The sequence below is a fragment of the Ailuropoda melanoleuca genome, chromosome 6, assembly GCF_002007445.2.
Source record: "Ailuropoda melanoleuca isolate Jingjing chromosome 6, ASM200744v2, whole genome shotgun sequence".
Classification (NCBI taxonomy): domain Eukaryota; kingdom Metazoa; phylum Chordata; class Mammalia; order Carnivora; family Ursidae; genus Ailuropoda; species Ailuropoda melanoleuca.
In genome coordinates this window covers 124,091,394-124,115,716 of record NC_048223.1, presented here as the reverse complement: position 1 = coordinate 124,115,716, position 24,323 = coordinate 124,091,394, and the positions used below count along the sequence as shown (strand labels likewise).

Genomic DNA, 24,323 nt, shown 5'->3' with positions numbered 1-24,323 from the left:
AGACCCGGCCCCGTCTTCCCCGGTGGAAGCCACCTTCGCGGCAGGGGCAGGAGGTGTAGTGCGCCTGCGCCTTTCGGAACCTCTTCAGGGGACCACGTCTCGCGGTAGCTGATTCCCAGGCTCCACCCCTTGCACGCCTCTAGCCTTTGTTGGCAAACAGTTCTGGCGACTTGGGCTCGGTGGTGTCAGTTTCGGCGAGGTTGTCGCAGCGCGGCCCGGGGGAGCTGCTGCAGTCCGTGTAAGCAGCTGTTCCAGTTAAAGTAGCGAGGTGTTAGCACTCCTACCTCCCCAGTCTTCAGTGCCCCCACCAGCTTACAGACGGGCTCACAGCCCAGGAAGGGAGCGATCAGGAGCCCAGGTGAGGGGCAATGCAGACTCGGGCCCGGCTCGGCGTCCTGCCCCGGCATCACAATGCCGGAGTGGGCCCGCGGCCCCGAGTGTTGGAGCGGCGGCCCTCCGCCTTTACCGAACCTACGCATTTCAAAGGCGGTCGCACCTCCACAGAGTTTTGCAAGGTGCCGCGTTTGCTTAGTGACTCGGGAAGCATCTGCGGAAAGCCTGCGGCTTGTCAGGCCCCAGGGAGCTAGCAAAAGGCTTTCTGGGTGGTCCTGGGGCTTCTCCAGCATTAGTGCGCAGAGGAAACACCTGGAGATCTAGTTGACACGCAGATTATGATTCAATAGGCCTGGGATGGGCCTGAGATTCTGCGCTTCTAGCCGACTTCCAGGAGATGATGCCAGCGCTTTGAGTAGTAAGGAAATAAATAGCCAGGGCCGTGTGAAAGCTTGGGCGATGTTGGGCTCTCTTCTGCTCAGAATCCGCATCTACTGTCATATAAAGCGTAGTTAAATGCAGCCACATCCTTCATAAAAATTTGCTTTGTTTTGTGGTAAAACATTGGGAGCTTTTTGAAAAATTAACTTTGCCTTGCAGTATTTGGCTATCTCAACTTGTAACTTATATTTGGCTCTGGTAACTCACCATGTGCGTATTCACACGTCCTTGTGACTGAGGAAGCTCAGTTAACAAATTGTTTTCAAATGTAACGAAACATTCTTATGAATTATATTTAACATTGAATTACACGTAATAGTACGTTTTATAGACACTTCAACGTGTATTGATTTGGATATTTATCGTTTTTCGTTTGTATTTTGTGGTCTTTTTTTGCAAGATAATACGTTATTTACTGTAGTAAGAAAATTGAGCATAATTTAAATTATCTAGCATAGGAAGATGGTTAAGTCTTTTTTGGTATATAATACCATTAACTTGTGCAACTGTCAGGAATGTTCAAGAACATTTCAATTGTACATACGATGCTAAATGATAAAATTTTAAAAAGCAAATATGCATTACTATCCTAATTTTTAAAACATATCTTTTTCTTGTGTCTATGTCCATAAAAACGTCTCTGAGTGGTGAGATAAAGTGATTTAAAATTAATTCTTTAAAATTTATTTTCCAGTTTTTTCTTTCTGATTATGCATTATTTTATCATAAGCAGAATTTTTATTAAACTTTTAAACATATATAGTTTAGCTTCCTCTAATCTTTAAATTCTGTTGTTTTAGTATATAGTTCTTTGTAAGAAGGGATTTTCTGAGGTATTGGTAATTCTTTGTTTTCAGGACTCAAATATATTGCAGGCTTCTTGAGAAGTAGGTTCCTGAACCCTTGGTGTTGTTGCTTAGTGGGAAAATGTGCTGGAAATGGCCTGTGAAAAGGCAGAGAGGGGGCGCCTGGGTGGCTCAGTTGGTTAAGTGTCTGAGTCTTGATTTCGGTTCAGGTCATGTTCTCAGCGTTGTGAGATCAAGCCCCACATAGGGCTCCTCATTCAGCATGGTGTCTGCTTGAGATTCTCTCTCTCCTTCTGCCCCTCCCCCCTGCTCACATTCTCTCTCTCAAATAAATAAATAAATATTAAAAAAACAAGAAGAAGAAAGAAAAGGCAGAGAGGAACGAAACAGAGAGAGTCAGAAATACATCATAGAAAAAGAGGTCAGCTGCAGAAAGTGTCCTGGGAGCAGAGAGGGTCTTCAGGCAGGGACAGGGACTAGTGACTCCCAGGACCATTTGTGGAGTGAGACCGGAGGGGAGACTGGGTTTCCTGAGGCCACTCCCAGGGCTAGAACAAGCAAGGTATAGGCAGTACTGGAGGGGGATTCCTGAGGGCGAGAGAAACTGGGCACATCTGAGTTACAGAAAGTTGATCCATTCTTCTATCGAAGTGCTTGTTAATTGCTTTCTTTTCTCTGTTCACTTTTAAGTGCTGTGTGTGTGTGTGAGAGAGAGAGAGAGTTACCATTGTTTCTAATGTAAGTGATTGAAATTTAATGTTGTGGGTAACATGGATCATTACTTCCAGAATTTCACATTTTAAGAAGCTTATTTATGTTTCTTTTTGTATTGAATCAATGTCTGCCTTCTGCCTCCTTCCTGGTCCCCAGCTTCCAGCCCTGTTCAGGATGTAGGGCATCATCTAGGACCTGCTCAACTTTGTTGGTAGGTATCCGTTCTTGTAGCCAATCAGCACTCTCGGGTGTTTACCTGGCTCCCCAGCACCTGATGTTTTCACCACTTAGGAAATGTTTGAATGAATGAACTGCTTACAGTTTTCTGCTTCAGCAGGTTGTTCAGAAGTCTGTATTTGCTGGTGCTTTTCCTCTGCTTAGAATACCTTTCCCTTCCTCACCTGGCTTATTCCTCAAGACTCATCTCAGGTATCATCCCTAATAAGTCTTTCCTGACACCTTCCCCTCCCCACCCCTTAAGATCCCTTTCTTTGTTCCCAAAGCTTGTATTTAGCTTTATCCTGCACTTGCCACTTTATAGAAAAATTGCTTGTTTGTATTTGCCTCCCTTGCCACCTGTGAGCTCCTCAAGGGCTAGTGTCCCATCTGATCATCTGTTTTACCAACACCAGGCGCAGCACCAGCCCATTGAACTGTTTTAGGCCTTAGGCAATGTAGGTAAAATAACTAGTATGACAGGCTTTTAAAATGCTTATCAAAGTGTTTGAGACATAAAAACAATGTTGTTGGCTCCAATTTTTTTTTTTAGTCTGCAAAATCAAAGCTAAAAATGTTTAATGAAGTATCTCCAAACTATTGCTGTGTCAGTCATTAATTATTAAAGTTAGTCTTCACACCAAATTTGTTCCATTCTAAAACAATTTGTAGGTTAGACTGTCTGCACTTACAAATCTCATCCTCCCGGCACACGTTATGATTTCAGAGAGATGCCAGTCATAATTTGCTTAGTTACTTGCAGCACACGGTATTTTCCAAAGCAAAATTAGAAATCTTGTCAAAAATGTTTACAGTTCTGGGGCCGCCTGGGTGGCTCAGTTGGTTAAGCATCTGCCTTTGGCTCAGGTCATGATCCCAGGGTCCTGAGATCCAGTCCCACCTCGGCTCCCTGCTCCAGAGTCTGCTTCTCCCTCTGCCCCTCCCCCTGCTTATTCTCTCAATCTCTCTCTCTCTCTCTTAAATAAATAAAATCTTTTAAAAAATATGTTTATAGTTCTATGTGAGGGAGATGTGCCTAGGACCCTGGGAGTTCTATGCGCAGAGCAGAGAACATATAGGGACCGCTTAGAATACGGTTTGTGCCTTGCAGGGTGCCACGGTCCGCTCTACAACCTAGTGTCTTACACCTACCCACCCTCACTTGTTTACTTTGCCTGCGGGACCTCGGAAGGCCCTGGGTGTCGGACTCCTTGTCCTGGACTTTTAGAGCTGGAGGAGAGATTTGAGATGGTCTGAGCCAGTCCCATCCCTCTGTAGATGAGCAGGGCAGTCCAGAAAGGAGGATAGAATTGACTTGTTGAACATCGTACAAAACTAGTTTAACAGCAAAGGCAGGATGAGCCTCTGACTCCCACATAGCCTTACAGAAAGTTGATCTGCAGACACAGGCCACTGGACCTTTAATTTGTCTCCGAATCACCCCAGGAACTTGTTAAGCCAGCAGATCCTCCAGCCATCTCCAGATTCAAAATTGGTATTCTAGGGGAGTGCCAGGAATCTGCATTTTTAGCAAGATTCCAGGATCTGAGCACCGTGGCCGGTGACCACAGTTTAGAACAGTGATCTCTCTACAGACGTTCTGCTGGCTTTCAGGAAGAAACAGAACTTCTTTTTTAATCTGAAAAGTAAGGGCAAAATTAAGCCTTCTGAATACTTAATATGCAGATTGACGCAGGCACCCTTCCTTGGGCCGTGGTCAGGTGGTGTATCAGGGAAGATTGGGTTTTGCAGCCAAAACAAAAGATCCCCAAATGTAGTGACTTACAACTAGGGTCCCCAGGTGAAATTCAGGATGCTAAGTAACATTTGAACTTCAGGTAAACTGTGAACAAATTTTTAAGGGTAAGAACGTCCCAAATATTTAGTAGAAGTGTGTCCCACAGAGAATTTGGGACATCCTTGCACTGGTCCACGTAATCTTTACTCTGTGAACCAGACAGATGAGACCATCCTGAGCATTGCCTGTTGGAGTGGCACAACCAAGAGAGGGCTGATTTGTAAACCAGCTTCCAAAGCTTCTGGTCGGGAGTGACAAATATCGCTGTCACTTACCTTTTTTTTTTTTTTTTTTTGGCCAAAATGAGACCCATGGCTAAGTGTAGCATCAGTATGGCAGGGAAGATGAATGCTCCCAATGAGGGGCACTGGGTGTCTGCAGACCATTCTGAGTCCCCCAGAGTATATAGTGGCTCAGACAGGCTGTTAAATGCCGTCCACGTGGTTAAATCTGGTGACAAAACAAGGCCTTTAGGAGAATCTTTTCAGAATTGTTTGAAAGGTGACCTTGAAAATCTCATGTACCACACACAGTTCACAGATCATCATGTGATAAAGCACTTAAAAGAATTGTCAAGCTTAAAAAATGAGTTATTATATTTCATAAAAAGTGTCCCACATTTCCTCATCTTTTCTGTGGCGACAAGTAGCCATCATTAGGATGCTTTAGGTAAAAACTTAACAAAAATAAACAGACTTAATCTGTCCCTTCGAGAGAAAGGTGATGGTTTAACAAGTGAGAAAATCTTTGTTTTTTTAAAAAAAACTTATGGAGAGAGCATTTTTGAAAATAGATGTTTGCAAATCTTTCCAACATTGTGTGCTTTTGTTGCTAAAACTGACCTACACAGTCATTTCTGCACAGTCAACTTAAGAGCCGAAATTTCTTATCTCTTCTATAAATCTTCCAAATGGAGTTTATTTTAAGTATATTGAGGAATTCTCAGGACAGGGGTGTGGGTCTGGTTTACCTTAGGCAGTGTCTAACGAAGGGGAGACCGCAGAGCAGACACCGCAAGAGACAGCAAGCCCTCCGTGCTCCTCAGCCACACTCTTAAGGCTTTGGAAAAACCTATCCACATCTTAACTGTTTTCCTCAAACCATTCGTTGGCCTACTCGGAATGCCCAGACTGATCTCTTTGTCAACCACCAGCTGATTTGTTTACCCCCAAAATGTGCCTGCAAGATACAGTCTTCCCAGCTGCCAGCAGGGGTTTTCCTCTCTCTCATAAGGTCTGTTTTTAATTGTGTTCCTTGACAACAGTCTGTTGGCCTTTCTTCCTCACAAGCAAGTAAACAAATTGCATGTGAAACAACTTACTATCTCTGAATTATTCCTTGAAACCGTGTAATTGGTGTGTTAAGAAAGACCGATGGACCCAAAGAAGATGGAAATGTAACCAAATTTCAGCTGCAATGTTTGCCTCATGTGTGGATACAATTGAAATCACAGTTTGACTTGGAAAGCTCTGAGACCATGTGATTCCTCCTAGTTAGTTTACTTATCTTTTGAGCTATTTTAAGTAATGACAGCCATTAAAACCCAGTTTTAAAACAAACTGAACTTAGAAGGACACTTCGGTTGTTCTGCTACCAAGTTTTCAATAAAGAGCCACAAACCTGTTTGACCACTTTACTCTCTTTTAAAGAATGTTAGTGGAACAGAACTAGTTTGCAGTTAATAAATTAAAATATTTTAAATATCGAGTGTTTTCTATTTTTGTGTTTTGATGTTACTGTATTACTGCTATTATGTAATTTACAAAGAAGTAAACACACATACATTGGGGCCGTATGTTCAGAACATTTTTAAACGGATAATAGTGTGTGATAAGAAAGTTTGTAGACCGGTGTTTTTGGAAAGACTGTTTTAGACACACCATGGTACCAAAAACCACATGCCAGCTACTCTTTAATTCAAGAACAGTTATCAAGTTAATGATCTATATTTTCCTTTACACTTTAATGTGACAAGAGTAGAAAAATTTTAAAGTATAAGAATGAAAACTTTGAGGTGTACTTTATCAGTCATGGCGAGACCCTCTTGGTTAAAACTACACGATACCTTTTTTAATTTAGGTGATAATTATTTAATTGCTGTTCTGGAAACTAATAGCATTTAAGCAAATTCTTTGAAGCTCTTCAGAAGCCATTTCTTTTGCACTTTCGAGAGTTCCTTTTCTAGATCTGGAAGATCTCAAATTCTTTTGTAAGCTATTAGCATTGACTTTGAGAATACAATGCAAGTGATTGGAGGAGCAGATTGTCTCTGCTAGGCATTACTTTCACAGCAGACCTGTTCTTAGTCTTTGTGAGTTTTATTCTCTGAAGCTGATTATTACCCTAAATGAATCCTAGGAATGGTTTCAAAGTCCCTAACGTCCGCTCTCCAGACAGCCCTGTGGTGGCTGGAGCCCGAGTGGTTATTCATGCTGTGCGTGCACCTTCGGCGAAGAGTGAGAAGGAAGGAATTCTCAGATGAACCCTCAAATCAATCCCACAGTCAGGCGGTGCCTGTGAGTCCCCCTCTGCCTTTCTAGCTAAGGGCTTGGCCTTTGCAGACCCTAATGAATCATTTAGCTATTAAGCATTTACAAGGAGGCTTCCAGTGGAGAGAACAAAAGGAAGGTATCACTTAGTGCCAAAGCATCAGATGTCAAAGTTGCTGACTGGACAGACCTTTTAACTAAACATTTCTATATTTGTCTACTGTGGGCATGGAAAAGATATATTTTACTTTCTCAGTGTCATGCAGTCACAAGGCACCCAGTAATAGAATCCATTGCATGCAAACGTTGGACTGAACGGTAACCACTGGGTGGACCACGGGTGTTATCCACATATGACAATTTTTTACATATTTATTTACATTTTTTCTCTCTAGGAAATGAAGCCAGAATCCGCAGATGTCATTATCCATCTGCATACTTTTGTTTACTACCCAGAAGGCAAGGATATTGCATTTGCAAAGTGTGTGGACTTTTGTTCTTATCACAAATGAGAAGCTCTGACCACTCACATTTACCCTGAGTGAATGTGCCAGTCAAAGCCTTGCTTCCTGGAGAGCTTTGAGATTCTGGTACAAAAGGCATTTTATAAGCACAAAGTGGAAAAGCATCATTTATATTCATTTGCTGCTGTGGCATTTCTCTCTGGACTCTTCCTCTTGTCTGTCAACATTGTGCAAAGAGACTGGCCTCATCTACATTACAAATATTCTTCTAATGGTCCAGAAGTAGGAAAGCGATAGCACAAGAGCGGGAAGAGAAACTTGAGCTCTCCTGTCGGAGGGTCTCAGGCTTGTTTCTCCCTGAAACTGGTTGGACACGATCGGTGTGGCTATCGTGAATAGCTTAGGAAAGACCTGAATGCAAAAGTACTATGGCGCCGTGTGTGTCTTGGCTGCAATGAATGTTTCTGATCTGATTGCGGTGACTCGCCAGACAATCACAGCCATGGGGAGGATCCTCAGAGGGGTCATTTAGAGTAGAATCGGTCTTTCTGGGCAGAGGGTGGTCTGCAATGGCCTCCATTGCTACAGGAAGCCTTCCAGAGTGGAGAAATTTCCACTGAGACGTCTCCTGGCAAATCCTTCCCCGTAGGGGACTCTACTTCGTGTGATTTAAGAAACATGAAGGACTTTATGTCCCAGAAGATCTCAGTATGTGACTTATCACACACACGGGTTAGGGTTTGTCAACCGGAGTAGCCAAAGTAGAGCCCGGCTCTGAGGGGCTCCCATTCCCTTCTGGGAATGTCCTAGAATATGGGGCATTACCCAAGAGGCAGAGCCTGGGATGGCATTACTTGGGCCAAAGATCTGAGCGTGGGGGCCATGTAAATGAGTGGGGGCATGTACAGATTTGGGAGGAGAGGAACTTGGATGGCAGGAGTGCGGCCACAGGGGAGGACGGTACCCAGAGGGAGAGAGAACTGCATCCCCGATTCTTTCTCTCATACCTGGGCCTGGGGCCTCCTCTGAGTCTGCAAACCAGCAGCTGTTGCTTTTCCTTTGCCTTCTTCTTCAGATCTTTTCATCACACGATTTTCAAATTACATACCTAAGTAGAGAGAACAGGAAAACGAACCTCCAGGTATCTGTCACCATCACCCACTTTGAACAATTATCAACACACTTCCAGTCTGGCTCCTCCCCCAACCCTCTGCTTCCTCAAATAATTATTGAAATTAGTTCATTCTTCATTGCTTTTCATTTAATCTTCCGTGTTGCATTTTTCTGGCCATTTTCTTCTGTCAATTACTGTCTCAGTCGGCTGAGTTGGCACTGAGAAGACACATTTGTCAAGAGAGCCCTGAGCAGTTCTGACAGAAATGTTAGGATTGACCAAACAATGTATGCTTCATTCATTTCTGACACTTACTGGGTCCGAGGCACAGCGCTGGGTTAAAGAAGGTAGCAGAGCAGGGCTCCTGACCTCAAGGCCCGATGATTTAGTTCTGGGGAGAGGACAAGGGCAGGTACTCAGTAGTAACAGGTGAATGTGAGTCCTACTTATCATAAAGGAGAAGTCCCGGGTGTGGTAGAGCTTCCAAGGTGTGATAATTACACTCGGCTGGGAGGGGTGAGTATGGAGGGTGGTCAGGAAGGGCTGTGGAGCCTGGGGCGGTTGGGGGGATTTGGAAGGTTGGGCAGGGTGTGGGATGGTGAAGGAAAAACACTTGCCAAAGTGTGGAGGTGGGAGTGGCCCAGGCAAGGGGGAGGGGACAAGAGCATCACCTGTTGACTGGTACACGTGGTGTGAGGAACTTGGTGGGAGGGATGGGTCATAAAGAGGGAGGCAATTGGTTCTTTCTAGGTTAATAAGTAGATCATTCTTCTTTTTTTCTTTTTTAAGATTTTTTAATTTGAGAGAGAGAGAATGAGTGGGGGAGGGGCAGAGAGAGAGAAGCAGACTCCCCACAAAGCAGGGAGCCCAATGCGGGGCTCGATCCCAGGACTTAGGGATCATGATAATGATCCAAGATGAGGGCAGATGCTTAACCGACTGAGCCACCGAGGCGCCCCTAGACCATTCTTACTTCTAAATGAGGAAAAACAAAACTGGATTTCTAGAAGCACAACTATGAAAAAGAATCTCCAGACTATAATTAGGAAACCAAAAGAAATCAAGGTGGCCTTAATGAAAGTTAGCAGGAATAACGAACACTCAGGGAGCTGCCTAAAACAGAGTGGACTCAGGGTCCACTAGCCAGGCGACCCATTTTCCAAACCTAGAAATGAAGCTTGTTTGTGACTCCCCGATACATACGATATAAGATAAGCCATAGTCCTTTTCCACTGAGCTCTGAGAAGATAACGGTTTTTGCCTCTGAAATTAATAGGCAGAAAATTCCTACTGTTCATTCCATGTGAAGGATAGCAAAGAAGATGGTAAGCTTTGGTGAAATGTTCACATTTTGTAAATGAAACAGAATAGTAACTTGATTTTTCAAAAGAATAAGATTTTCATTACAAATGTAAGCGCTGTTATGTTAGAAAGTTCAAAGAGTAGTAAAATGCATACATCGGAAGCCGGGGATGTACTGTATGGTGACTAACATAATATAATAAAAAATCATTAAAAAAAAACAAAAAAAAACCCCCAAAGAGTAGTAAAATGCAAAAAGGCAAGAAAGTGCATTGTCCTATTACCCAAGGAACATAATTTTTAACATTTTAGTGTCATATAATGATTTTGGAACGTGTTTTCAAACTGAATGACTCTCACTGTTTATCCCTGCCCCTCTCCCCCTGGCCCCATTCATTGTGCTTATCAAGGAGTTTTGACATTAAAAATGACTTTAAGAGTCATTCTCCTTTGACCTCAGATTTCGGATGGGATATAGGAGATCATCTTGATATTAAATGGAAGGTAAAGTTTATTTTCAGATTTGCATGAAACCACTTCTGTGCCTGGTTTTTTTTTGGGGGGGGGTTGGTTATCAGGGACTGGGGAAAACTATAAATGGAATTCTGTATAGCATATAGTGAAATATCTCAAGTTATATATTAAGCCAACAAATTATTAAATAAAATATATTCTATCCTCCTTCCTTGACTATACACCTTTATCACAGCCACCCCTTGGCAACTATTAAAATACTTCTTTTTTAAAATTTTTGGGGAGAGGGGCAAAGGGAGAGTGAGAGAGAATCTTAAGCAGGCTCCATGTCCAGCAGAGCCCGATAACGGGGCTCGATCTAACAACCCTGAGATCATGACCTGAGCTGAAATCAAGAGCTGTATGCTTAACCAACTCAGCCAGGTGCCCCTAAGATGCATTTTATCCTCTGACCTTTCTGAGAGATGCCCCTTGGCCACCCCTTGGGCATAGGGGTGTATACACCAGGTCCTTTGGGGGACAGACTTGGAAAGCAGCCTCCATGGGCCCCAGAGCAGGCTTGGAGCCAGGAGAGCAGGCTCCCTGGAGCTCCAGATGGGTCCATCTCTCTCTGGGGAGGGGTACAGCCAGAAGAGGGACAGAGCAGGTGCCTCTCTGGTCCAGATCTGAGTGAGTCATTCCATATTTCTTCTGTGTGGGTAGTGTGCTGGGCGCTTGTGCTGTGAGTAAAAACAGTCTAATGGGGGCATGCAGAAACTTGCAGGTAAGTACCCCCAAAACGCAGACTTGCCACCATGAATTGACCCAGCCAGGAAAGTCAGGGAAGAAGTAACTAGGCCCAAGTGGGGAAAGAAGAGAATTCCAGGCAGAGGGAAAAGCATAGGCAAAGTCCTGGTAGCAGTGGGGAGCACAGCCAAGGCAAGGTATGGGAAGACGGCGGTGAGGTTAGGGAGAAGCCTGGGGAGCTCGAGGTGGCAGGTGGGGCTGGAAAGGCAGGTGTGTCTTGACCTCTGTGGCCTCGTTAAGAATGTTCTCTGTAGCCTCAGTGAAAGGCTTTGAGCTCAGCTGACAGAAATTAAATAACCATGCTTTCCAATGCAGATGAAAACCTTAAGAATGAAATCACACCAGCGGTGAACTAAACTGAGAAAAAACACCTTCCAGCAACCTTGCATATGACATTTGTCACTGTAAACAGGCTTGTCAGGCACAAATCACCTGCAACAACAAAGAGGATTATGGATGAGTTGGTTGCCATCACATGGGATCTTTCTGTGCTTAGGACTTTAAATCAGGTGGTTACTTGCACACCATGTTGTGGGGTGTATTTGTAAATATATCTTGCTGGCATAGTTTATGCTTCAGTTAATTGAGTTGACATCTAATTTAGTTGACATCTAAAAATAAAATCAATTTTCAGACAAAATACCCATAAAATAAGTGAAATGGTATAATAGGTTTCAAGAAATTAAAATGCAATATATTTAGGCTTCTGTTCTAAAGCAATTTCATGTAGAATAGTGGATACCGTGGATATATTTTTTTTTCTGACTCTCTGTCAATTACACGATAATGAATGTTGCTACTGTATATTCACAAATTTATTGCTTGGAGTAGTTTGTCATGAAGACTGAAATTTTTGTCGGGGTTTCCTTTACAATGTCAAACAGCTTAAATGAGATACTTTGTGCATTGATGTTCAGCTGTAGTTAAGCCATGACAATGATTATTACTTTGGGTATAAACACCATCAAATTTTCATTGGGCGAGTTCTTTTTTTAATTAATGTTGAGTTATGTTCTGTTTATTATCCCATTTGCTTATGTTTCCTGTCATTTTCCAGTTGTCTGCTCGAATCTTCTTTTTTAATAGTGAGTTAGCAACTGATAATGTGTATTGATTTCAGTTTTGCTTCTAATTTACATTTTTATCTCTTTGGTTGATGTATTGGGCTTAATCATTTTATTTTTATAAGCGGTTGTACAATTCGTCAATTTAGCCAGATGATTACATTTGGCCTCGAAAGAGTTTGTTTTAGAAAGTGGTCCCTGGGGGCGCCTGGGTGGCACAGCGGTTAAGCGTCTGCGTTCGGCTCAGGGCGTGATCCCGGCGTTATGGGATCGAGCCCCACATCAGGCTCCTCTGCTATGAGCCTGCTTCTTCCTCTCCCACTCCCCCTGCTTGTGTTCCCTCTCTCGCTGGCTGTCTCTATCTCTGTCAAATAAATAAATAAAAAAAATCTTTAAAAAAAAAAAAAAAAAAAAAAGTGGTCCCTGAAGTAAATTAGCACTTGGCATTTACAACATATCAAAGGGACCGGTCTCTCAAATATAACTAAAAAAGTAACTCTAAATTCTCAAAAGTGGATTCCTAATTTTGAAACCTTGGACTATATAGAGCCGTATATTCCAGTAGGTGGTGCAAATCGACTCCATTTCAAATCGAAATGTAATTTAAATTTGTGATGTAGCTATTTTCACTACAAAAATAATATTTCAGCATGTTTTCTCAACTGCAAAATTATTTGCCACTATTTCTAAAGGAAGCTCGATTTACTCTTTGGGTCTCATCTTTCTTATATTTTATTCCCCAGGTACCATTACAATGATCATCGTCACAGGAGAGGTGAGAGGGGAGATGGGGGGGGGCTACGCAAGCTGAAGAGACCTGCTAAAAATTATGAATACAAAGGAAAGTCATTGGCTTCTGGGCTCAGTTCTACTGGAAGAGGAACTTAATATCTGCATCAGCAACATTCTTCGTTTTTATGTCCACACAATGAGCTGGACACCATGTTTTGCTTTTTATAAAAATTAGGGGTAGTTTACTCCTAGGAATCTGATATTCACATACCCGCACATAAAATATGTAGACAAGGAAATTCAGTGCAGCATCTTTTGAAAATTAGCTTGCACTTTGATCACCATAATGCATGTGTCTGAGGGGCCGCGCAGTAGGCTGGCTGAGAGCAGGGACTCCGGAGGCACCGGGCTCTTGGTGATAGGAGGATTAAAGAACATACTCAAAGTATCCACAGCATGCCCGGCACACAGGAAGCAGCGCCGTGTGAATGTTCTCGCTGTCGTTTTAGAAGTAAAACAGCACAAGGACTTTAATGACCAGCAGCTTGTCTCTTGCCACATCCCTCTCCTCCCCTCCGCCCGGATCGCCTCCTCCCTGCAAGCTCTCGCCACTCAGCTGTTTCTCCTGCTAGTTACACCATAACTTTGAATAATATTCTTATACTGCTATTTCTCTTTAGCTGGTTTTTTTTTTTTAGTAGCATTAAGCACACCTGCAATGTTGTGCAACCATCACCACCATCCATTTCCAGAAGTTTTTTTCACCTTCCCAAAGGGTGATTCTGTACCCATTAAACAGTAACTGTGCACGTCCTTCTCCCCTCCAAGCCCCTGGCAACCTTGACCCTATTTTCCATGTCTGAATCTGTCTACTCTAGGTATCTCCTTTAAGTGGAGTATTAATATCTGTCGTTTTGTGACTGGCTTATGTCACTTAGCAGCATGTCTTCAAGGTTTTCCCATGTAGCAGGTGTCAGAAAGTCTTTCCATTTTAAAGGCTGAATAATATTCCCCTGCATGTATATGTCACATGTTGCTTATTCGTTCACCTGTCTGTGGACATTTGGATTGTTTCCACCTTTTGGCTGCTGTGAGTCATGTTGCTATGAACGCTAACGTACAAACATCAGTCTGCACATCTGCATTCAATTTTTTCGGGCAGCTGTTTCTTGACGTATCCATTTTTTACATTATCTTTTGATTTCCAGACATGGTATATCAGGCAGGTGAGGACATAATTAAAACCACCTCCCTAGCTTTCAGTACACACACTCCCATCACCGTTCCCACATAGTTTCTTGTTTTTCTTTTGTTTTGTTGCAGTTTTGCTTTAAGTAGGCTCCATGCCCAGCGTGGAGCCCAACTTGGGGCTTGAACTCCCGACCCTGAATTCAAGCCCTGAGCTGAAATCAAGAGTTGGGCACTTAACTGACTGAGCCACCCAGGTACCCCCCCAGCTTTGAATAAAAAAAGACAAAAACCAGTGTTTCCTTTATTATAAAGTTATAAATAGTTTTTTTTAAAGATTTTTTAATTTTATTTATTCGACAGAGATCGAGACAGCCAGCGAGAGAGGGAACACAAGCAGGGGGAGTGGGAGAGGAAGAAGCAGGCTCACAGCAGAAGAGCCTGATGTGGGGCTCGATACCATAACGGCAGGATCACGCCCTGAGCCGAAGGCAGACGCTTAACCGCTGTGCCACCCAGGCGCCCCTATAAAGTTATAAATATTGTTAACTGCTGAGGCAGACGTGCTCTAGTCCCTTGTCTCTTTTCTGGAATATTCGTCAATTTTTTCTAGAATTAAAAACAGCATGATTTTATACTTGCTGGTTTGCTATGTGTCATCATGACATTTCCCTCAATGCTCTGATCCATGTTCACCGATGACGAGCCCCTTTGGGCAGGCCCGGGAGAGTTTTGTTTTGTTTGGTCTTTTCTCTTTTTCCTCTTCTTCCAGAAGCACGGTGCCCTCCTGCTTCAGCCTTCCCTGGATGTCTTCTTACACACTGTGTCCTGGGGCTTCCCTTTCCCACCATCCTGAGCCTACTTTTCTTTCCAGTGCTCTTTCCTGCATCCTGTCTTTGTTGTTTGAAGCACGTCTTTCGCTAGCTTCCTGAGAAAAGGTACATGGGAGATAAAAATGTTGACTCCTTTCATATGTTAACAGTATTTTTTCCTGCCCTCGCTATTTTGGTAGATCATTTGGCTGGGAATAGGAATCTGGATTGAAAGTCAGTTTTACTCAATATCTGATAAAGTATCTTTGTTATTGGTTTTCACTTTATGTGTTGCTGTTAAGGGATCTTATTCTACTAGGATTCTTTTTGTTGTTGTTCTATTTTGAAAAATTTCAAACCCACTCTAAAAACTGAAGAATGGAACAGTGAATACTTGAATACTCCACACTAGTCTCATTATGGTTAGCACTTTGCCATACTGGCTCCATCTGATTTCTCCTCCCCCCCAGCCCTGTCCATCTATTTGTCTATGTATAAATGTATGTATCTATCCATCTATCTGTGTGTGTATTCACACACCTATATATCTGTATGTGTGTGATTCCTTTGTTGGCTCTTCGAAAGATGCAGCTATTCTAAATACCTCAGCATGGCTTATAGGAACAAGGATATTTGCCTATATTTTTGCACAATACTATTATCACAGCAAAATATTTAACACTGATATAATAAAGCCCAATATAGAGTCTGTATTTGAATTTCCACAACATTCTCAACTTATCCTTTATAGCTGCCTTTTTTTCTTTCTCTGATCCAGGGTAGAATCGAGGCTCCCACATCACATTTAGTCACGGTAGTGGACACAGTGTGTCTCTGTCTGTGTCCTCAGACCACTCAGCATGCCACGGTCGACTTGCAACTGTGAAAAGTTGCATCTCTGTGCCTGAGGGTTTTTCCGTGGAGCTGCAGGTTATTAGATGCTCACCGAACTGCCCGTTTTTAGTCTTGTGCTCCCCTTACCTCCATGCCTCATCTCCTCCCCTGTGGAGAACCTCGGGTTCATTTTGTCCAGAGGACAAGCCCCTGCTTTTCTACTGGTGGTGGTGTCGGAGTAGAGACGGGGAAAGTCATTGTTTGGTTCCCTGGGGTGGGAAAGGGGCGAGTGTTTAGCCCTCTGGCTACAGATTTTCAACCAGCATTTTCAGCCACTGCCTTGCCCTGCCCCCAATATTTGTTTCCAGGTCTTGGGGGCCCGGGCTCTCTGTGTCACCTGGCTGACTTTCTATCAGCACCTGGGTCATAGTTGCTGTTCTTTGCTGCAGCAACTACTATTTCTCCACCTTTTTTTTTTTTTTTACATTCCAAAAATTTGCTGAGATCTTTCTTTTGTTATTGTCACCTCTTTATTTCTCTTTGTCCTTGTTCTTCTGGGTCTATATCTTTGAAAAATTCCTTCATTGGAGGGTTTCCAGAAGAAGAGGAAATAGAAGCATCTGGTAAATTTGCAATGTTGATTCAAAAATGTCCTCTGTGGCATTTTTAATAGAAAAAACATCATTCATTCAAGACTCTTGGGCACCTGTCATGTAAGAGGAGCTGGGGGTGTAGTGGTGGGAGCAAAACCGGGGATAATTCCTGGGGTTATGGAATGAAAGCCTAGAGGGAAGGCATGAACACATGACATATTACAAACTGTCATAGGTGCTTTGAAGGAAAGTTCAGGTTTCTACATTTAACTAGGAGAACTGACTTGATCTAGAGGAAGTAATGTCTAAGATCTGGAAGATGAACAGGAGTTGGGTAGACAGATGACCACAAGAGAGAGACAAATTGGCCTCCAACACTGGATGGAGATCCATATGTGCTGTATCTGACACCCCCTGTCTGAAATGCGGTGCAGGCCAAGCAGAGAAAGTGGCCTCTAAACAGAAAGGGGTGGTGGACTTCGGTGAGATCTAGTGAGGGGCTGTGTTCTGAGTGGGCATTTAGCTGCCTCTCTAATAAACTCTCCCACGTCCCTAGCGCTTGTCCCAACTTCATCCTCTTCTGCTACCATCTTGTATCCGTCAGGTGTCAGTGGGAAACAGCTTGCCCCAGATGGTTTAATGAAAATGCCTTAATGAAGGCACCACTCATGGAGGTATGGGGAGGTGAGGTCCCACATGGGGCGGTGAGACACTGTCACCACCTGGGGACTGAAAGAATGAGGAGGGAATGGTGTTCCTGGGGTCCAGTGAACACTGGAACCATGGAATAGGTGGAGGGATGTAGAGATTACTGCAGAAACAGTGCCAGAGCAGGAAGGATGCAGGAAGGGATGCCTGGGCTTCCTCTCCTTCCCTCGCTCCCATCTCCTGTAGCTCAAACGTGCCAGGAAGCCAGAGAACAAAGGAGTCCAGGGGATGCCGTTGGCAGGGTCAGCCTGGCAGAGCTGAGAAGCATGGATAATGGGCTGGGGGCACATGGAGAACCTCTGCACCCTGTGAGACTCTGGCTGGAGACGCCTTCCCCTGTGCAGCCTGATCTCAGGATAGGGATGCCCAGACCCCACTGCACACTCTGGAGCCGGCAGGGAGGATCGTATACACCCATGCTCAGAATGAGCATGGAAACTTCTCCCAAGGCCAAATGGAAATAGCTTTTGGATCACCCACCATTTGGCCGGATTATTTGCACCATTGCTTCTGTCCATTACTGAGGAGAGCCAGGAGGGGTCTGGACTGTCCTTGGTGTTCCAGGATGACCTTGTGGGGAGCTGATTACAGTCTGTGTGCAGAAAAAGAAGATGTTTGACTGTCATTCTTCCCCTTACTCTGATTCAGTGAAGCCTGATCTTTGGCCTGTGGCGGGAACCCACACTGAAGAGCCTGTCATTGCTGCTGATTTTTCCTGGAAAACCTGAATTCAGACTGAAGTGGGGGTCTCCATTAGCAAAGCTCTACAGAATCCATACTTGCCTTTGAGCTTCCAGACTTCCCATTCCGTGCTTGGGGGTCCTGTCTTGCACGGGACTCCTTGCCACCCCCACCCCACCTCCATGCCACCATCTGCAAGCCAAAGAAAGGACAGATGCCAATATAGCTGTGGGGGACCTGGTGTCAGAGTGGAGAGCGGAGGAAGAGGCAGAATCTAAGGTCAGGGCCTGCGAGAGTCTTTGGGAATGAGGACATTGTTTTGGGGGGGCACCCCAGATGGGCGTGGAAATTATCTGCCTCTGCCACAGGCTCCTTTACCTCTGAAAGCTCTGGCTCAGTGGACAGCCTTCCAGAGACCCAGAGTGCATCCCCAGCTCGGGGCTTACCCATCTCTGACTTCCTAGGCCCCTTTCTCCTTCCAACCTCAGCTACCACCGTGTTCCCGTGGGCTTCTAGAAAAATTTGTGCGCTTTGAGGAATCAGTAATATATGGCAAAAAGAGCTAGCATTTATTTACATCTAATTAGGGGTCAGGAACTTCTCTGGGCTTTTCGCCTCTTATCAATGGGCTTGATCCTCACAACAGCCCAAAGATGGAGGTACTTTTTTTATTTGAGAGAGAGAGAGTGTGTGCGCAAGCGAGCTTAAGGGAAGAGGCAGAGGGGGAGGGAGAGGGACAAGCAGACTCTGCGCTGAGCGTGGAGCCTGACTCGGGGCTCGATCCCAGAACCCCGAGATCAGGCCCTGAGCCAAAACCACAAGTTTGATGCTTGACCAACTGAGCCACCCAGGCGCCCCCTAAAGATGTAGGTACTTAAAAAATTATCTCCATTTTGCAGATGAGTGAGGCACAAAGGGGTGAAGGAAGTCGCCTGAGATCACACAGCTAGGAAGTGGCAGTGCTGGGGTGCAAACCCGCCTCCCGCTCCAAAGCTGTGTTCTTACCACGGCCTGAAACTGCTGCTGGCAGCCACCCCGAGGCCTGTTTTCCCAGGGTGCTTGCTGCTGCCTACACATTTCTAAGTGTTGGAGTTTTTTCCTGTGGTCCAGAGAAATACTGAGAATATTGAGAAACACAGAGACGTCCTGGGGCATTAGCATTCAGGTGGCTTTTGCTTTCCAGGATGACTTAGAGCCCAGATAACAGATCATTCTGGATGTACTTTTTAAAGTTCTGTTTTATTCCCCTGGACTGGGTTAGAACAGAGGTTGGCCATTTTTTCAGACCCAAGAGTCCAACTGCACTATAATCCAGAAAACATGGTCAAAAAAGATGTAGGATGAGAATGCCTTTTTTTTTTTCAAGCCTATTTATTTAGGTAATCTCTACACCAAACCTGGGGCTTGAACTCACAACCCCGAGATCAAGAGTTGCATGCTCTTCAGACTCAGCCAGCCAGGTGCCCCGAGAATGCCTATTTTTAACAGAAAACTATATAACTTTACATTCATGATATTGATACGGTGGTTAATAAGGAAATAAATATGGAACTTATCAAATCTGTTCAATGAAATTGAATTAGTGGGCCTTCTGCCATTTGCTCTTTTCAAGTTCTCACCATAGCTCCCTTACCCTGCCTGTCATAACCCCAAACACAGACTGTGGGTAACAAATGAGCAAGTCTTGTTAACAAGAAGGAAACCACACTGAGGGCAAGAAGGGGTCATTCAATCCTTGGGGTTTGCATCTCGGGCCATCTGCACTAGCTGCAGGGAGAGCAGAAATTACAGGTTGAACCGTGGGGCTGTCGTGGAGGTCCCGAGATTTGCCAAATCAGGAAGGGGCAGTTGGTGTTTTGGGGTGAGGTCAGATCTGGAGTGTGCATGTGGGCTGGATTGGAGTCAAGTACATGGAGTGATCATGGGGAGCAGGGAGTGGGAATTCCTCCTTCCCTCCTCTCCCCTGTTGGGGCTCAATGTCCTACAGTGTCATTCCTGGGGAGAGTCCATACCAAGAGGTCCAACCTGCAGAAGATAAGAGTGACAGGTGTGTGAGGCATGCTTGGCAGTGGTGGAAAGCAGGGGATTGGCCAGGAACAGGGAGGAGGAGGAGGCATATGGAATGGCCCCCAACTGGGCAGCAGACTCCTGAGATTTGAAGGTGTTAGTCAGGCCCCGGCAGGGCTCCCTGAACCTGGAGGAAGTGGATTCTGAGCTTTGTTTCTCACTACTTTCCTTTCCCATGGGTCCTCCCTGCTCCCTCTGCCTGTGAGGCCAAGCCTTCTGTCTCCGCTTCTCCCTCAACCCTCGCTCCCTTTCCACAGACAGAAGGAAACGTTATTGGCTCATGCTCTGGCAGTTCAGGGGTACGGCTGGCTTCAGGTGCAGGTCAGCCTGGGTGGGGAGGGTCCACATTCCCTCAGCCCCTCCAGGCAAGCTGTCCCTGTGAGTTGGCTTCCTTCCTGAGACCAAGGAGGGAAGGTGGCGGCAGAGATGTCAGCCCCCATGCTTTAGGGTTTGACTTCGTCAGGAAAGATCGAGGTTCTTTCTCTGCTTTAGAACTGAAATTACCTTGCTTTGATTGGCCTGATTTTGTCGTGTGCCCACCCAGAGCCAAAAAGTAGCGCGAGGGGAATGTGATGTTCTGATTGGCTAGTGCTGGAGGGAAGGGCGGAACCAGCTCCGCCCAACGATGCGGACTGACGGTGCTGAGCAGAAATCGGGGTTATTGCCGGAAGAAGGGTGTTGATGGACGCTAGAGACGCAAGCCCCCAAATGTCCGTTATCCCCTCAGTTCCTCTTGCCTCCAAGTCTCCCATAACCACCCCTTTAAATTAACCTCTGCTCCCTAGGACTGAACCCTGGCTTGACCACTTGGCCAGTGTCCTCGGGGCCTTCCTTAACCCGTTTGAGGAAGAATCTGTCAGATGGTCTAGTTACTGTAAAAATGCACACCAGATATTGAAGAATTCATGCCAGAAGCTTTTCCATAACGGAGAGGACATGTATCTTAAATTGACAAAAATCTATCTCTTTGGGACTGGTTCCCGAGAACAGAAGCTTTGAAAGTTTCACAGTTGTGTTCAGAGGAACCCACGAAGACATTTTAGCAGGTCCGAGCCTTCCTGCTTAAAGCTCCCAGCAGGGATACTGCCGAAACTTGAAACTTCGTTATTCCTCATCGTTGGACTTCAAGGTCTCGCTCTTAAAAGTCTGGGTTAAGGCCAAGTGTCATGCTTTGGCAGACTTTAAGCTTTATTTGATTTCACTTTCCATCGCGCGAAGGCTTATTAAAGTAGATTCCACAGAGACTGATCGGGGAACTTCTCTGACTGCCACAAGGGTGGGATGGGAGTGCTCCCGTGGACATGTGGATGAATTCTTCAGACAGGCGGTGAGCCCTCCAGAGTAGGGACCACTGATTATGCACCGTGGTACTTTCAGCACCTAATGCAATGTGGAACATTGCCCTTAAAACACTTTTTCTAGAACACATGCAAATTCATGATTTGACCATAGCCAGCCTGGCCTTCTTTGTTCTTTGTAGATCATCACATGCATCCCTGTGTTTTTTAGCTTAATTTTTATGCCCTCTCCTTGTCTGGGTCTTGAACTGTTACAAGACATTGATCCTGTGTTACTGGTCTTCCTAAGCCTTTTTAAAAATCTTCTCATTTTGTTTCTAACCACAATAGCAATACATGTTCATCTGGAAAAGCCCAGTGAAGAGAAAAAAGGAACTCAAGTAATTCTAAAACTTTTCGTATAACCTTTCATTTTTCTATAATTATGTATATATATTTTTACAAAAGAGGATCATTCTATATATGTATTTACCTTTCTTTTTTTTTAAAGATTTTATTTGAGAGCGAGCAAGAGCACGAGCCAGGGGAAGGGGCATAGGGGGAGGGACAAGCAGATTTCCCACTGAGCAGGAAGACCGACTGGGGCTCATCCCAAGACCTTGAGATCATGACCTGAGCCAAAGGCAGATGCTTAACCGACAGAGCCACCCAGGCGCCCGGTTACCTTTCTTTTTTAATGAACAATATAATGTAAACATTTCTGTGTCATTCTATGGTTTTCATGACTGCATTGGGTTCAACTTTATGCTTCATTTTTTTTTTTCCTCTACCACATAGGATAATAAGCATGCCTTAAGGATAAATCTTCGTGCAAATGTATGGGTAGCTTCTTGGAGTAAATTCTCAGAAGTAAAATTGCTGGATCATAAAATATGGATATTTTTAAGGCTTTTTGGGAGCTATTGTTACCAAATGACTCTTTGCTGCCAATAGTAATTTCCTAATTCTGGTCCCGATGCCAGTCCTGCAGTACCGTTGACTGGTGTCTAAAGTGCTCCCGGCTGCCCAGTGGGGCATATGTTGCCAAGAGCTGACCTTTGTAGATGAGACTTCCTCCCACAGCGTTGCTTTGTTCCTTACAGATGAACTGGTCTTTAAGGTTCCTTGTCTCCCATGGCTTCTTGCTGAAATGTGTCTTTTAGAATTGATGGTGAATGCAATCTCCAATTTGAGGTGATGGTTATTCAAGAAGGCAGTGCTGCTGTCTGCCGCTTGATTGCTCAGTTTTCAAGAAGTAGATTTCCCACTGAACAAATCTAGTTGATTTCTCCCCCCGGGGGGGGGGACTGTATGCAAGGGCCCCCTTACCTGAGACTAAGACCTTGTCTCTAGAGACCAACTTCAGTGAGGGCTTTGCCCCGTGCAACTATTCCAACCACAGGGATTATTTTGTCTTTAGATAATGCCCTGCTCTCCAGGAATGACCATGGCGATTTTCCTAGGAAGTGAACTGAGGTGTTCAACAAGGCAGTTTTAAAAGACTGTGGACTGACTGTTATTTGTGGCCTTTTCAGATGCCAGCAGCAATTGGCCTGAGTCGGGGATGCTTGCTAGAATGTCCCTGGGCCGTCCACGCGCAGGTCCCAGATGCTCTGGCCAATGGGAAGTGAGAGCTAATTTGCTCTCAGGGCCCTAATTGGCTGATGGGACAATCCCATGCCTACTATTTTGAGGCTGTGTTTCTAGCCCCAGCTTGGCAGGCTTGCTTGAGACATCTGGCAACAATGATCAGAATGCCTTTTCTTTTTTTTTTTCAAGGAGGCTCACAATCAATTCATCTGTGGACTCACAAGGAAAGGCTCATTTAGTAGAGCCAACATGTTTCAAAGAAAAGTATATTTTCATTAACTAGCCTCAAAGCAGTAATTATATGTTCAGAGAACACAGTAAAAATTTATTTCTAAATATTTGGCAGTGAAAAGTTGAAGGCGGTGTATGCGTATGTGTGTGTGAGCGTGTGTGTCCAACATGTTGCATGTGTTTTAAATAAATCCAGCATCTTCTCCTCAAAAAGGAAGCAGGAAATGCAATTGTAGACTTAATTTTTAGCAACAGGATGTGTTTCTAAATGCTGCTAATATATCAAAAGGAAGATGTGTAAAGCCAAAGCCTTAAAAATTGTTATCAAAGCAATTGTGAAACAACTGAGATATCTTTATTTTTTATTTTTTAGGGGATGGTGGTGTCTGAATAGTGAATACCAGATTTCAACCAAGGATCAAAAGCAACAGTGGTGTCTTTGCACGAGATGCCGCTGAACTCCGACGCTCCCCCCAATCTGATTCACAGTTTATAATCACAGTTATCACAGAGCCATTAAAAGCCTATTAACTTGAATTCCCACAATTCCTTGAGGGCAAGGGCAAAGAAAGAGCAAAATAACTTTGAATGTAAATGTAACACAATGTTCGAAAGAGGAGGCTCTCTTTTAATTATGCCAGCGAAGGAAGCTGTCTTATGGACGCACCCACCCTCGCATATGGCTGATGAAAGAATACACCATGAAGTCTTAGGACGCTCGTGACGTTATGAAAATGATTTCTCTGTGAAGAGACTGGGACAGCATCTGCCTGTTCAGACCCCTCTCTGAGAGGAGGAAGAGTGGATGGCTTGTTAAAATGTGTTGACTGCTGGGTAGGCTGGCTGGACGAACACTGTGCAGGGGCTGATCGAATGAGCCTGAAAGAATACGCAGCCTCATTTGGTGGAAGCAAAAACCTAACAAATATTCAAGCCATTGTCATACGAGAAATTTGATTTCGTGTTTTTCCACCCTTCGGTGCCTTCGCTGACATGTCCCCTAACAATGTTATTACGTGCTGTACAGTGAGACAGTGCAGTCAATAAGCTGTCTTAAGACCTCGGATAAAGTGCAGAGTTCTTATCTCACCACGGAACAATTCCAGACGTCCTACTGCAGTGCGCTGTGTGCACGCCCATGATGGAGTCTGTCCCCAAACCTCTGTGGCCACCCCGGTGAGCTGTGTGCTGGCTCTCAGGCACCCCAGGCAGGCTGGGCTCGAACCTCACCTCCCCTTTGTGAAGGAATGCTGGACTCACCAGAGGAGGGAAGGCGCTTTCTCTCCGGCGCTGACTCTGAAACAACCAATTCCAATCAATCCACCCTCACCTAAAATGAGTTCTTCCTGCATGAATTACCCACATTCACTGCCCAGCTTGATCTCGTTCCCGCAGTGGATAAAGCAAATGGCTCAGTCCAGAGGGAGTGGGTTATTGACTAAGTGCTTAATTAGGCGCACAACCCTGATGTGGTCATTCTCCTACCGGCAGGACGACTGGGCCGTGGCACGGCAGAACCATGGATCTGGTTTACTCCCACTTGCCTGAGCCGCAGTCGAATCAATGGGGCAGCAATCTAAATTAAACATTAAGATAACCACTCTGCAGT

General features: G+C 44.7%; 1 long non-coding RNA gene across 1 annotated transcript; it reads left to right on the top strand.

Annotated features, from left to right (window-relative positions):
• The first annotated feature begins 33 nt into the window (after positions 1-33).
• LOC117802776 lies at positions 34-24,278 on the top strand. The gene is made up of 4 exons (XR_004626314.1): positions 34-358; positions 2,451-2,505; positions 12,745-12,776; positions 23,088-24,278. It is a non-coding gene; the product is annotated as an uncharacterized LOC117802776 (long non-coding RNA).
• Positions 24,279-24,323: the final 45 nt, after the last annotated feature.